Genomic DNA, 12,578 nt, shown 5'->3' with positions numbered 1-12,578 from the left:
TCGAATAAAACTGTCTCTGACTAGTTTTGAGTTTTAGAGCCTAGCGTTGAGTTGTGCCGCCTCCACGGGGCAAACTCTTGGGGCACCTGTCAGTCAATCCTGGCTGCCCGCTGCGAAGGAGCTCTGAGCTCTAGCAGTTAAAGTCACGGGTGTGGAGAGGCTCTTAGTGCTGCCATTGGGGCACCTGTCAGTCAGTATTGACTGCCCGCTGCGAAGGAGCTCTGAGCTCTAGCAGTTAAAGTCAAGGGTGGTTAGGACCTTGGGGCATCCGTCAGCCTAGCCCGGGCTGCCCGCCGCGAAGGGACAGTGCGTCCTAGCGGTTAAAGTCACGGATGGTATAAACGGGCATAGCTGGCACCTCACCAAACATCCTTGGCCGTCGGCTAAGCAAATACTCACCAACAACCACATACCACACAACAGAACCACTAACCCAGGAACTTATCCTTGCAACAAAGCCCGTTGCCAATTGTGCCCACATATCTATTCAGGGGACACCATCACAGGGCCTAATAACATCAGCCACACTATCAGAGGCTCGTTCACCTGCACATCCACCAATGTGATTTATGCCATCATGTGCCAGCAATGCCCCTCTGCCATGTACATTGGTCAAACTGGACAGTCTCTACGTAAAAGAATAAATGGACACAAATCAGATGTCAAGAATTATAACATTCATAAACCAGTCGGAGAACACTTCAATCTCTCTGGTCACGCAATCACAGACATGAAGGTCGCTATCTTAAAACAAAAAAACTTCAAATCCAGACTCCAGCGAGAAACTGCTGAATTGGAATTCATTTGCAAATTGGATACTATTAATTTAGGCTTAAATAGAGACTGGGAGTGGCTAAGTCATTATGCAAGGTAGCCTATTTCCTCTTGTTTTTTCCTACCCCCACCCCCCCCAGATGTTCTGGTTTAACTTGGATTTAAACTTGGAGAGTGGTCAGTTTGGATGAGCTGTTACCAGCAGGAGAGTGAGTTTGTGTGTGTATGGGGGTGGGTTTTTGGAGGGGGGTGAGGGAGTGAGAGAACCTGGATTTGTGCAGGAAATGGCCTAACTTGATTATCATGCACATTGTGTAAAGAGTTGTCACTTTGGATGGGCTATCACCAGCAGGAGAGTGGATTTGTGTGGGGGGGTGGAGGGTGAGAAAACCTGGATTTGTGCTGGAAATGGCCTAACCTGATGATTACTTTAGATAAGCTATTACCAGCAGGACAGTGGGGTGGGAGGAGGTATTGTTTCATATTCTCTGTGTATATATAAAGTCTGCTGCAGTTTCCACGGTATGCATCCGATGAAGTGAGCTGTAGCTCACGAAAGCTCATGCTCAAATAAATTGGTTAGTCTCTAAGGTGCCACAAGTCCTCCTTTTCTTTTTGCGAATACAGACTAACACGGCTGTTACTCTGAAACCTGTCATTATGCAAGGCACTGCATTTAGCCGTATGGAGTGGAAATCTATCAACTGCATGAAAAAACTTGCACAGATACAGACAGACATCATCTTCCTTTCCAAATGCAAACAGATGGACATCGTACCAAAAGGACTGAAGGTAAAAAATCCATTACAATCTACCTACCACACAGACTATGCTGACAGCTTGTGCCACACGCTCTCAAAGAAACTGCGGAACCACCTGATCAACATCCTCTACAGCAAACAGGGAAAGATTAAGAATGAGCTCTCAAAAATGGATACTCTCATAAAAAACCAACCTTCCACACAAACTTCCTCATGGCTGGACTTTACTAAAACTAGACAAGCCATTTACAACACACACTTTGCTTCTCTACAAAAGAAAAAGGACACTAAACTTTCTAAACTACTACATGCTACAAGGGTCCACAGCAATGGTTCCCTCAACCCACCCAGCAATATTGTTAACCTATCCAACTATACTCTCAGCCCAGCAGAAGCAGCTGTCCTATCTCGGGGCCTCTCCTTCTGCCCCTCCACCCCCACGAACATGATACAGTTCTGTGGTGACCTAGAATCCTATTTTCGACGTCTCCGACTCAAGGAATATTTCCAAAATACCTCTGAACAACATACTAATCCACAGAGGTCTCCCTACCAACACTACAGAAAGAAGGATTCTAGGTGGACTCCTCCTGAAGGTCGAAACAGCAGACTGGACTTCTACATAGAGTGCTTCCGCCGACGTGCACGGGCTGAAATTGTGGAAAAGCAGCATCACTTGCCCCATAACCTCAGCCGTGCAGAACACAATGTCATCCACAGCCTCAGAAACAACTCTGACATCATAATCAAAAAGGCTGACAAAGGAGGTGCTGTTGTCATCATGAATAGGTCGGAATATGAACAAGAGGCTGCTCGGCAGCTCTCCAACACGAGTTTCTACAAGCCATTACCCTATGATCCCACTGAGAGTTACCAAAAGCAACTACAGCATTTGCTCAAGAAACTTCCTGAAAAAGCACAAGATCAAATCCGCACAGACACACCCCTGGAACCCCAACCTGGGATATTCTATCTACTACCCAAGATCCATAAACCTGGAAATCCTGGGCGCCCCATCATCTCAGGCATTGGCACCCTGACAGCAGGATTGTCTGGCTATGTAGACTCCCTCCTCAGGCCCTATGCTATCAGCACTCCCAGCTACCTTCGAGACACCACTGACTTCCTGAGGAAACTACAATCCATCGGTGATCTTCCTGATAACACCATCCTGGCCACTATGGATGCAGAAGCCCTCTACACCAACATTCCACACAAAGATGGACTACAAGCCGTCAGGAACACTATCCCCGATAATGTCACGGCTAACCTGGTGGCTGAACTTTGTGACTTTGTCCTTACCCATAACTATTTCACATTTGGGGACAATGTATACCTTCAGATCAGCGGCACTGCTATGGGTACCCACATGGTCCCACAGTATGCCAACATTTTTATGGCTGATTTAGAACAATGCTTCCTCAGCTCTCATCCCCTAACGCCCCTACTCTACTTGCGCTATATTGATGACATCTTCATCATCTGGACCCATGGAAAAGAAGCCCTTGAGGAATTCCACCATGATTTCAACAATTTCCATCCCACCACCAACCTCAGCCTGGTCCAGTCCACACAAGAGATCCACTTCCTGGACACTACAGTGCTAATAAACAATGGTCACATAAACACCACCCTATACCGGAAACCTACTGACCGCTATTCCTACCTGCATGCCTCCAGCTTTCACCCTGACCACACCACACGATCCATCGTCTACAGCCAAGCTCTGCGATACAACCGCATTTGCTCCAACCCCTCAGACAGAGACAAACACCTACAAGATCTCTGTCAAGCTTTCTTACAACTACAATACCCACCTGCGGAAGTAAAGAAACAGATTGATAGAGCCAGAAGAGTTCCCAGAAGTTACCTACTACAGGACAGGCCTAACAAAGAAAATAACAGAACGCCACTAGCCGTCACCTTCAGCCCCCAACTAAAACCCCTCCAACGCATTATTAAGGATCTACAACCTATCCTAAAGGATGACCCAACACTCTCACAAATCTTGGGAGACAGGCCAGTCCTTGCCTACAGACAGCCCCGCAACCTGAAGCAAATACTCACCAACAACCACATACCACACAACAGAACCACTAACCCAGGAACTTATCCTTGCAACAAAGCCCGTTGCCAATTGTGCCCACATATCTATTCAGGGGACACCATCACAGGGCCTAATAACATCAGCCACACTATCAGAGGCTCGTTCACCTGCACATCCACCAATGTGATTTATGCCATCATGTGCCAGCAATGCCCCTCTGCCATGTACATTGGTCAAACTGGACAGTCTCTACGTAAAAGAATAAATGGACACAAATCAGATGTCAAGAATTATAACATTCATAAACCAGTCGGAGAACACTTCAATCTCTCTGGTCACGCAATCACAGACATGAAGGTCGCTATCTTAAAACAAAAAAACTTCAAATCCAGACTCCAGCGAGAAACTGCTGAATTGGAATTCATTTGCAAATTGGATACTATTAATTTAGGCTTAAATAGAGACTGGGAGTGGCTAAGTCATTATGCAAGGTAGCCTATTTCCTCTTGTTTTTTCCTACCCCCACCCCCCCCAGATGTTCTGGTTTAACTTGGATTTAAACTTGGAGAGTGGTCAGTTTGGATGAGCTGTTACCAGCAGGAGAGTGAGTTTGTGTGTGTATGGGGGTGGGTTTTTGGAGGGGGGTGAGGGAGTGAGAGAACCTGGATTTGTGCAGGAAATGGCCTAACTTGATTATCATGCACATTGTGTAAAGAGTTGTCACTTTGGATGGGCTATCACCAGCAGGAGAGTGGATTTGTGTGGGGGGGTGGAGGGTGAGAAAACCTGGATTTGTGCTGGAAATGGCCTAACCTGATGATTACTTTAGATAAGCTATTACCAGCAGGACAGTGGGGTGGGAGGAGGTATTGTTTCATATTCTCTGTGTATATATAAAGTCTGCTGCAGTTTCCACGGTATGCATCCGATGAAGTGAGCTGTAGCTCACGAAAGCTCATGCTCAAATAAATTGGTTAGTCTCTAAGGTGCCACAAGTACTCCTTTTCTTTTTGCGAATACAGACTAACACGGCTGTTACTCTGAAACCTGTCTCTGACTTGTTGCTGACAACCTAAGAGTGAAGACTGTCTCCATTCTTCCTGCTTTGGCCCACAGGTACACAGGAAAGCTTGCAGGTAGATAAACCATTTACAACCAATTGTCCTAGTCAATGGGAGCCTTCAAGATTCTAAACCACCACTAATGGCCCACACTTTGCATCATTACAATAGGACCTCAGAGTTATACTTCATATTTCTAGCTTCAGATACAAGAATGATACATGCATACAAATAGGGGGAATATATTCAGTAGGTTATAACCTTTGTTATGATACCTTACAGGAGACCTTTTGCAGAAAGCATATTCCAGTTCCATTATATTTACACTTATAAGCATATTTCCATAAAACGCATGGAGTGCAACATCGCAGGCACCATCTTTGTACAGCACAGTGGGGTCCTGGTCTATAACTAGGACTTTCTAGGCACTCTGGTAAAACAAATAATAGCTGCCTAATTTGAACCCATTACTATTCAGCCCAGGGTGCCCCACTTTCTCTAGGGTATATTATTTCTAGTGTATTCCCCTTTCGTAAACTAAGTTACTTGACAGTTTAAAAACATGACAAATCAACTCCAAATAAACAACTGTATGGACCTGCATTACGGTGAATGTATAGAGATTAAGACTGTCAGAGCCAGCTGTTCCCCTTTCTCTTATAGAGAAAGCAGGAGTGTCTTTTTTCCCTTCACACCTCCTAGCTCTGGGACTTACAAAAGGGATATGGCGAGTGGGAAAACTTAATACCAGATTTGTTTGTTTTCCAACATTGCAGTTGGGGCATTTAACTCTCCCAGTTAGGAAGGCATTGATCATCAAGCCACAATTGTAACTCGATATTAAATATGTTTGTGTGGTGACTATCACTTACAGCGGATGTGTAGCCTGGAGCCGAGACTATCATGCACATTTCCTCCAAGATCAGTTCAAGAAAGTTTCAGTTACCCCCAAACAATATTATAAATAAGTCTCTGCTATACCTTTTAATCATCACCTATGTGTGTTCTCATCCCTCCGTAGAAATGGGGATCAAACAGTTTTTGGTATATCTAGATCCCAAAGAGAGAAAAATCATTGTCCCTTGTAAGGCAGGAACATGTTCAGTGACAAGCCTCACTGAGAGAAGGGTTTTTTTCTGACATTGTAGCCAAGTTTCAACCATCCCCCCTTCCTCACCCCCTGCAATGCTTTACCTCTCCCCTTCCGGCTCTGCTCACAGGACATATTGTATCTCCTACAGCTGCAAATCCTTCTGCCTTCTACAACAGCCTTCCAGGCTGCTGCTGCTGCTGCTTTACCCAGAGGGTTGGGAGCTCATCTGCTTTTTTCAGTTTACAAAACAGTCTCAGATGCTCTCGCACAAAGTGCTGGAGTGGCAAAGGGACGAGAGCAAAGCAAAGAATGAGTTCAGTCCCCTTCTGTGCGTGCGTCCAAATGGGTCAGTAAGGCCAAGGGAAGAACAACCTTGGAGAGTTTGACAGGAACTGAGTTTGTGGAGATCAGCTTGTCACAAAGAGCAGTGAGAGGAACACGTGAAAAAAATCAAAATGAAACTAAAGCCCCTAGAGGCTAAGACAAGCAGCTCAGCCAGAAATACAGCCATAGTGCAACTGCACTTGGGTCAGGAGAGCCAGTTACAACTCTGCCATGGACATGTCTGATTGCAGTGTTTGCAATGTGCAACATAAACAGGACATAATTGTCCTTTCTATACAGACTGTAAACACTTTGGAGCAGGGATTGCTTTTTCTGTGCTGCATGTTCTCCAGCACAATGGGGTCCTGATCCTGGTCACTGTAATACAAATGATACACAATTCTCTTCCGTATCATTTATCTGTAATTCTGCAGCTGTGGAATTTACTATGGAGCCTAGTATTCGCTGCAGAATATCGGCATTCATTCTTAAACCAAAAAAGAGCATAAATATGAGAAGCAGTGCGGGCCGAGGGTTGTGCTGGCCGCTGCTTCCTGCAGCTGCCATTGGCCCGGATCGGCGAACTGTGGCCAGGGGGCGCTGCGGAGCTCCATGCCTGCAGATAATCCAGGTAAACAAATCGTCCCAGACCACCAGTGGCTTACCCTGACGGGCCGGATGCCAAAAGTTGCCGACCCCTGACCTAGACCGTCCCTGACAGGTGTTTGTCTAACCTGTTCTTAAGAACCTCTAATGATGGAGGTTCCACAACCTCCCTGGGCGATTTGGTCCAGCACTTAACCACCCTGACAATTAGGAAGTTTTTTTCTAATGTCCAATTTAAACCTCCCTTGCTGCTATTTAAACCCATTGCTCTTGACCTATCCTCAGAGGTTAACAAGAACAATTTTTCACCCTCCTCCTTGTATTAACCCTTTAGGTATTTGAAAACTGTTATCATATCCCCTCTCAGTCTTCTCCTCTCCAGGCTAAATAAACCCATTTTTTTTCAATCTTCCCTCATAGGTCATGTTTTCTAGATCTTTAGGCATTTTTGTTGCTCTTCGCTGGGTGTTCTCCAATTTGTCCACATCTTTCCTGAAATGTGGCACCCAGAACTGGAACAATACTCAAGTTGAGGCATAATCAGCATGGAGTAGACCGAAATAATTACTTCTTGTGTCTTCCTAACAACACTCCTAATATATCCCAGAATGATGGTTGCTTTTACTTTTGCAACAGTGTTACAATGTTGACTCATATTTAGCTTGTGATCCACTATGACCCCCAGATCCCTTTCTGCACTACTCCTTCCTAGGCAGTCATTTCCCATTCTATATGTGTGCAACTGATTGTTCCTTCATAAGTGAAGTTCTTTGCGTTTGTCCTTATTGAATTTCATCCTGTTTACTTTCGACCATTTCTTCAATTTGTCCAGATAATTTTTAATTTTAATCCTAGTCTCCAAAGCACTTGCAACCCCTCCCAGCTTTGTATAATCTGCAAATGTTATAAGAGTACTGTCTATGCCATTATCTAAATCATTGATGAAGATATTGAACAGAACCAGACCTGGAACTGATCTCTTCAGGACCCTACTCATTGTGCCCTTCCAGCCTGACTGGGAACCACTGATAATTACTCTCTGGGAATGGTTTTCCAAGCAGTTACACACCCACCTTGTAATAGCTCCATCTAGGTTGCCTACCTTGTTTATAAAAATGTCATGGGAGACCATATCAAAAGTCTTACTAAAGTCAAGATATACCACATCTACTGCTTTCCTCCCATCCATAAGGCTTGTTACCCTGTCAAAGAAAGCTATCAGTTTGGTTTGACATGGTTTGTTCTTGACAAATCCATGCTGACTATTATTTATCTAGATGTTTGCAAATTGATTGATTAATTATTTGCTCCATTATCTTTCCGGGTACTGAAGTTAAACTGACTGGTCTGTAATTCCCCAGGTTATCCTTATTTCCTTTATTAGTATATGGGTTTTTTCATACAATATAAATATCTGTGGAAGTTAAAACTGTTCAAAACTGACCATTCTGTCTGTCAGAACTGTAATGGCAAAATAAACTGAAGAGAGATCTAGAAATATCGTCCATAGTTCTTTGAACTTTTGAAAAGGGATAAAGACAAATACACACCTGACAGTTACTGGTATAAGTTTATGGAAATTATGGACTACAAATGCCCAATCCAAAGGTCAAACCAGAGATGGAACTTGCAGTTAGGGAAGGCAGTGTCTGGCTCAGCAGCAGATCAGGGTTCTACCTGGTTGTACAGACAGCAGCCTGGAATGTCCTCCATGCTTAAATAGTGTGCATGGACCCATCAGAGGCCATGAGGGTGCTGCTAGTTGGGACTTCCATGGGTGGCACTTTCTGGGGGCTAGGGTTTACAGTACATTGGTCGTAGCTCTGCTGTGGTGGCCTGGAAGCACTGGAGACAGGGGTTCTGGCCTAACTCATCTTTCCTGCTTAACTCCATTTGACCCTTAACCAAAAGACCCTTTTACCAAGAGAGGGAAGTCCATAGGATTTGGGATACAGGCCAGCACCTCTAAATTAGTGACTGGTAAAATCACCCCTTCTAGAAGTAATAAAGAAACACAGCTAAATGTATGAAAAAACTGAAAATGTAAAAAGAGAGGGGAAGATGTTTTACAATATGTGCAAATAGATCTGTTAAGGAAAAATTAATGTAAAAAGGGCTGTTTGAATCTAAGTGTTAATAAAATCACCCCAATATGTTTAATTGGAGGAGGACATAACCAAGTCTTCCAACTCCCCAAGACCCTCCTGATCCAGAGAAGGAAGCCAATAGGATTTGATATGTGACCCATGCCCCTAGACCCAAGATTTATATGTAGCATAAGCTCTAGAAATTACAAAGAACTACAGCTAAAATAATGAAAAGCTAAAATGTAAAAAAGACAGAGACATGTTTTAAAATACTTGCAAAGAGCTTTGTTAAGGCAAAAGGAACATTCATAGGTGTACATGTTAGCTCACACGCCAGCGTGTTTTTCCAAGTGATGAATTGGAGAGAAAATGGCAAAAGATCAAAGTATTTATGATACTTTATAATAATCTGTGGTATAAATTCTATACGTTTAAAGACACAGTAGTTTTTAGAAGGTGAATATTAACCTTTTTACTGAAAAATACACAGAATTTTTCATAACCTTCTGTAAATATTAAAAGAGAGAGAGAAAAATACAAAAGGTAAGGCATAAGGAATAACTAGGACATTGTAAGTTGTGCCTTCCAGTGTAGCCCATAGAGCTCGCTTAGCTTTTTATTATATTCAGCAGTAACACAAGGAAACTACAGGCCTGCATCCTGTAAGACATCAGTATAAGCAACTTAGCATAAGAATAGCCAAGTATATTAGGCCTGTGACCATTGGCTTAGATAAATGGCCTGACAGGTACCCTTAGATTTTGGGGAACTAGGACTAGCTTGGTCAATAACAGGCGTTGGAACCTAATGGTACCAGGCAACTGCAGGAACATGGAAGTTATAGTGGACTGGGATATTTTAGGGTAGAATCGTTGGCAGATGTCTAAGCACCAGCTTGCTTGACCAATAGGTGACATAGCTGATAATGAGTTAAATGACATTAATACATTAACCTATAGGATAAATGCACCCTCAATATTCTGAGGGTGAAGAAGTGGATTTGGACATGGAAGGCTGGACATTAGAATAAATATTCATGATAGGGCTCAGGCCCTATAACAAGGCAAACCACCACGGGGAGGGGGTTAACTTTCCATCTTTGATCCTTCAGCACTATTATTAACTTCCATCAGTCGTGGGCATTGAGGAACCTGGACCATCAGACTCATTCAGCATGCCAGAGGCAGGGCTTGTCCTTTGTCTCTCACCACCAGGTCCTCAAGGAAGGGTGTGAGCATGCAAGTCTAAAAGCATATGCAAAGAATGATCCCACAGTTATCCCCAATACCGTTCTATGCCTAGCTGTTTCTGTGGTTTGCATCTGTTCTGTCTTTATTATTGGTTCTAATAAAAACCACCAAGGCTTGGCTTTGCCCTCTGTGTGAGTGTCCTTGCCAAGCACCTTGCCAAGGTAGTTAACTCATTGGTTTTAGTTCTGTGTTTCCTGGTTCTGGAACAAAAACCTTGTGACCCTCAGCTCATTAATCAGGATCAATTGGCAACAAGTACAAGTATCATCAAGCATTAAAAGGGATCAGGCAACACAAGCAGGTATTTATATTATTTTTGAAAAAGTTCTGTCAATTTATTTTAAATCAGTTCATTCCATGTTTCCCATTTTTTCCTCATATAGCTCAACTGTTAATCTAATATTGGTTTCAGAGAAGCAGCCGTGTTAGTCTGTATTCGCAAAAAGAAAAGGAGTACTTGTGGCACCTTAGAGACTAACCAATTTATTTGAGCATGAGCTTTCGTGAGCTACAGCTCACTTCATCGGATGCATACTGTGGAAACTGCAGAAGACATTATATACACAGAGACCATGAAACAATACCTCCTCCCACCCCACTCTAATAAATTACTTCATTTCTCTTAGTTCTCTTAATTGTATCCTGGTAGAGGGTATATGTATTTCCAACCAAAGGGATAAAATATGGTTAGTGGGTGCAGCCACAACAATTCTGCTGTTATTTAACTTCAGACACAGCGGATATGTCCCTAGTGCTTTGGCCACCGGCACTTGGGGATGTGGCCCCTGAAATATCCCCTGCATTCATTTTCTTAGTTATACCTTGATTTTAAGACCAAAAAAGCTCTTGTACTATCTATATCTATCTAGCTATCTAATCTGCTCTTTATACTCATAGAAACCTCCTTTTTTAAAGTGAGAACTTTTCCTAAAACAAACATCTTATGAAGTTTATTCTCCTAAACTAATCTTATCTCTACACCAGAGTGTATCTTGTTCTTTTAGAAGACAATTGTGTGGTTCTTTCCTTTTGATTCAATGTTTCTTGGCTTTATGATCTGCCATTGCAGTACATTTATAATTTGCAATTAATGGCTTCCATCAAATATTTGATACAAAGCACGGTACCCATGCTTATATAAATCTTTTAAAACATAGCATAAAAGACAATAGTGCAAATGTTAAAGCAAAGTAGAAGTTAAGCTGCATTTCAGAACCTGTATGAATGCAGTCTCCGTTGACATCTGAGTCTTGCCCCTGTGTGACAGAAAGCAGATTTCCTTAGAATTTCTTTAAATTACCCTGAACATTTCATTAAATAAAATAAGGAACCAAAACCATAAGCAGGAGTTGTTATATTCTCCTAGCATCCAGGCTACAAGAATAATTGTAGATGTCTCTTAAAACTCAGTAAAGGTGCTGGCACACTTGTAATGACCGAACATCAGAATAAATTAGAACGATTTTATTAATAAACACTTTTGCATCAATATTTAGGTCTGTCCAGTACACTACGTTTACAAAGTACTGAGACTTTATGGATGAATATTTCAGCTAAACTCACAGGAGAAAAAAAAACAAACAGAAAGGAAGTTCAGTCATTCATTTACCACTTTCTAACCATTTTGAATTTACTCCTGCTGGAATTCTGTGCCACTGAACAATGCAGAATTTGTGCAGAACTAATGTTTCACACAGAATTTTATTTTTTCATGCAGAATTTGTGATTTCCACCAAAATGCACTGTATGGAAGCACCTCACCTGGACCTCCTCTCTGCACTGGCCTGACACTAGTGGTGCTGCCTTTCCTCTTATATTCCCTGCCAACCAGAACCCACCCATCTCCGCTCCCACCTATCACTGGCACGGAGGCACGAATACCACCTTCCGAGATGAAGAGGTGTTGGCTGGCGAACCATGTACATGACCCAACCCACAGAAAGAAACACACACACTCAGCTTGACATACACATCCTACCCTGGGTCTCCCTTCCCCTTGCTAACCACCGGCTATCCTACAACTAAACTACCGCGAACTCACCAACCCCCTTCCTGCTACAGTGGCATGATCGAAATACCTTACAGTACACATAGAAGCTTGAACTTGGACAAGACTTGACAGACAGACACAAACCAATCCTTAAGACATTAACACCCTCTTAGGCCAGGTTGTTACAATACTTTTGTATAACACACTTTTGTATAATGACTTTGTTTAAATGAAATATTTAATTTCATTGAAAAAGAAGATAACTGTCAACAAAGGTATATCAAATCTGTATTAATAGGCCTAGTGAGGAATCTATTTGTCCAAAAATATTTCCTGAATCTTTTTTGTTGTCTGTATTATTGCAGACATATTTGCTGACAGGTATTTTGAAATAAATTACCAAAACAATTGAAACTGGTAAGATTGTACTATTTTGACAAATAAAATATGCAGAATTTTAAAATAGCATGTGCAGAATTTTTAATTTTTTGATGCAGGATTCCCCTGGGAGTAGAATATAAAGTTAAATGCTTCCGAGGTCATCTGCACTATATGCCAAATAATTTGGCCAGTCTTATCTTGGCT

The sequence above is a fragment of the Eretmochelys imbricata genome, chromosome 2 (assembly GCF_965152235.1).
Source record: "Eretmochelys imbricata isolate rEreImb1 chromosome 2, rEreImb1.hap1, whole genome shotgun sequence".
Taxonomy (NCBI): Eukaryota; Metazoa; Chordata; order Testudines; family Cheloniidae; genus Eretmochelys; species Eretmochelys imbricata.
The sequence above is the reverse complement of the archived record's forward strand: the minus strand, read 5'-3'. Positions refer to the sequence as shown.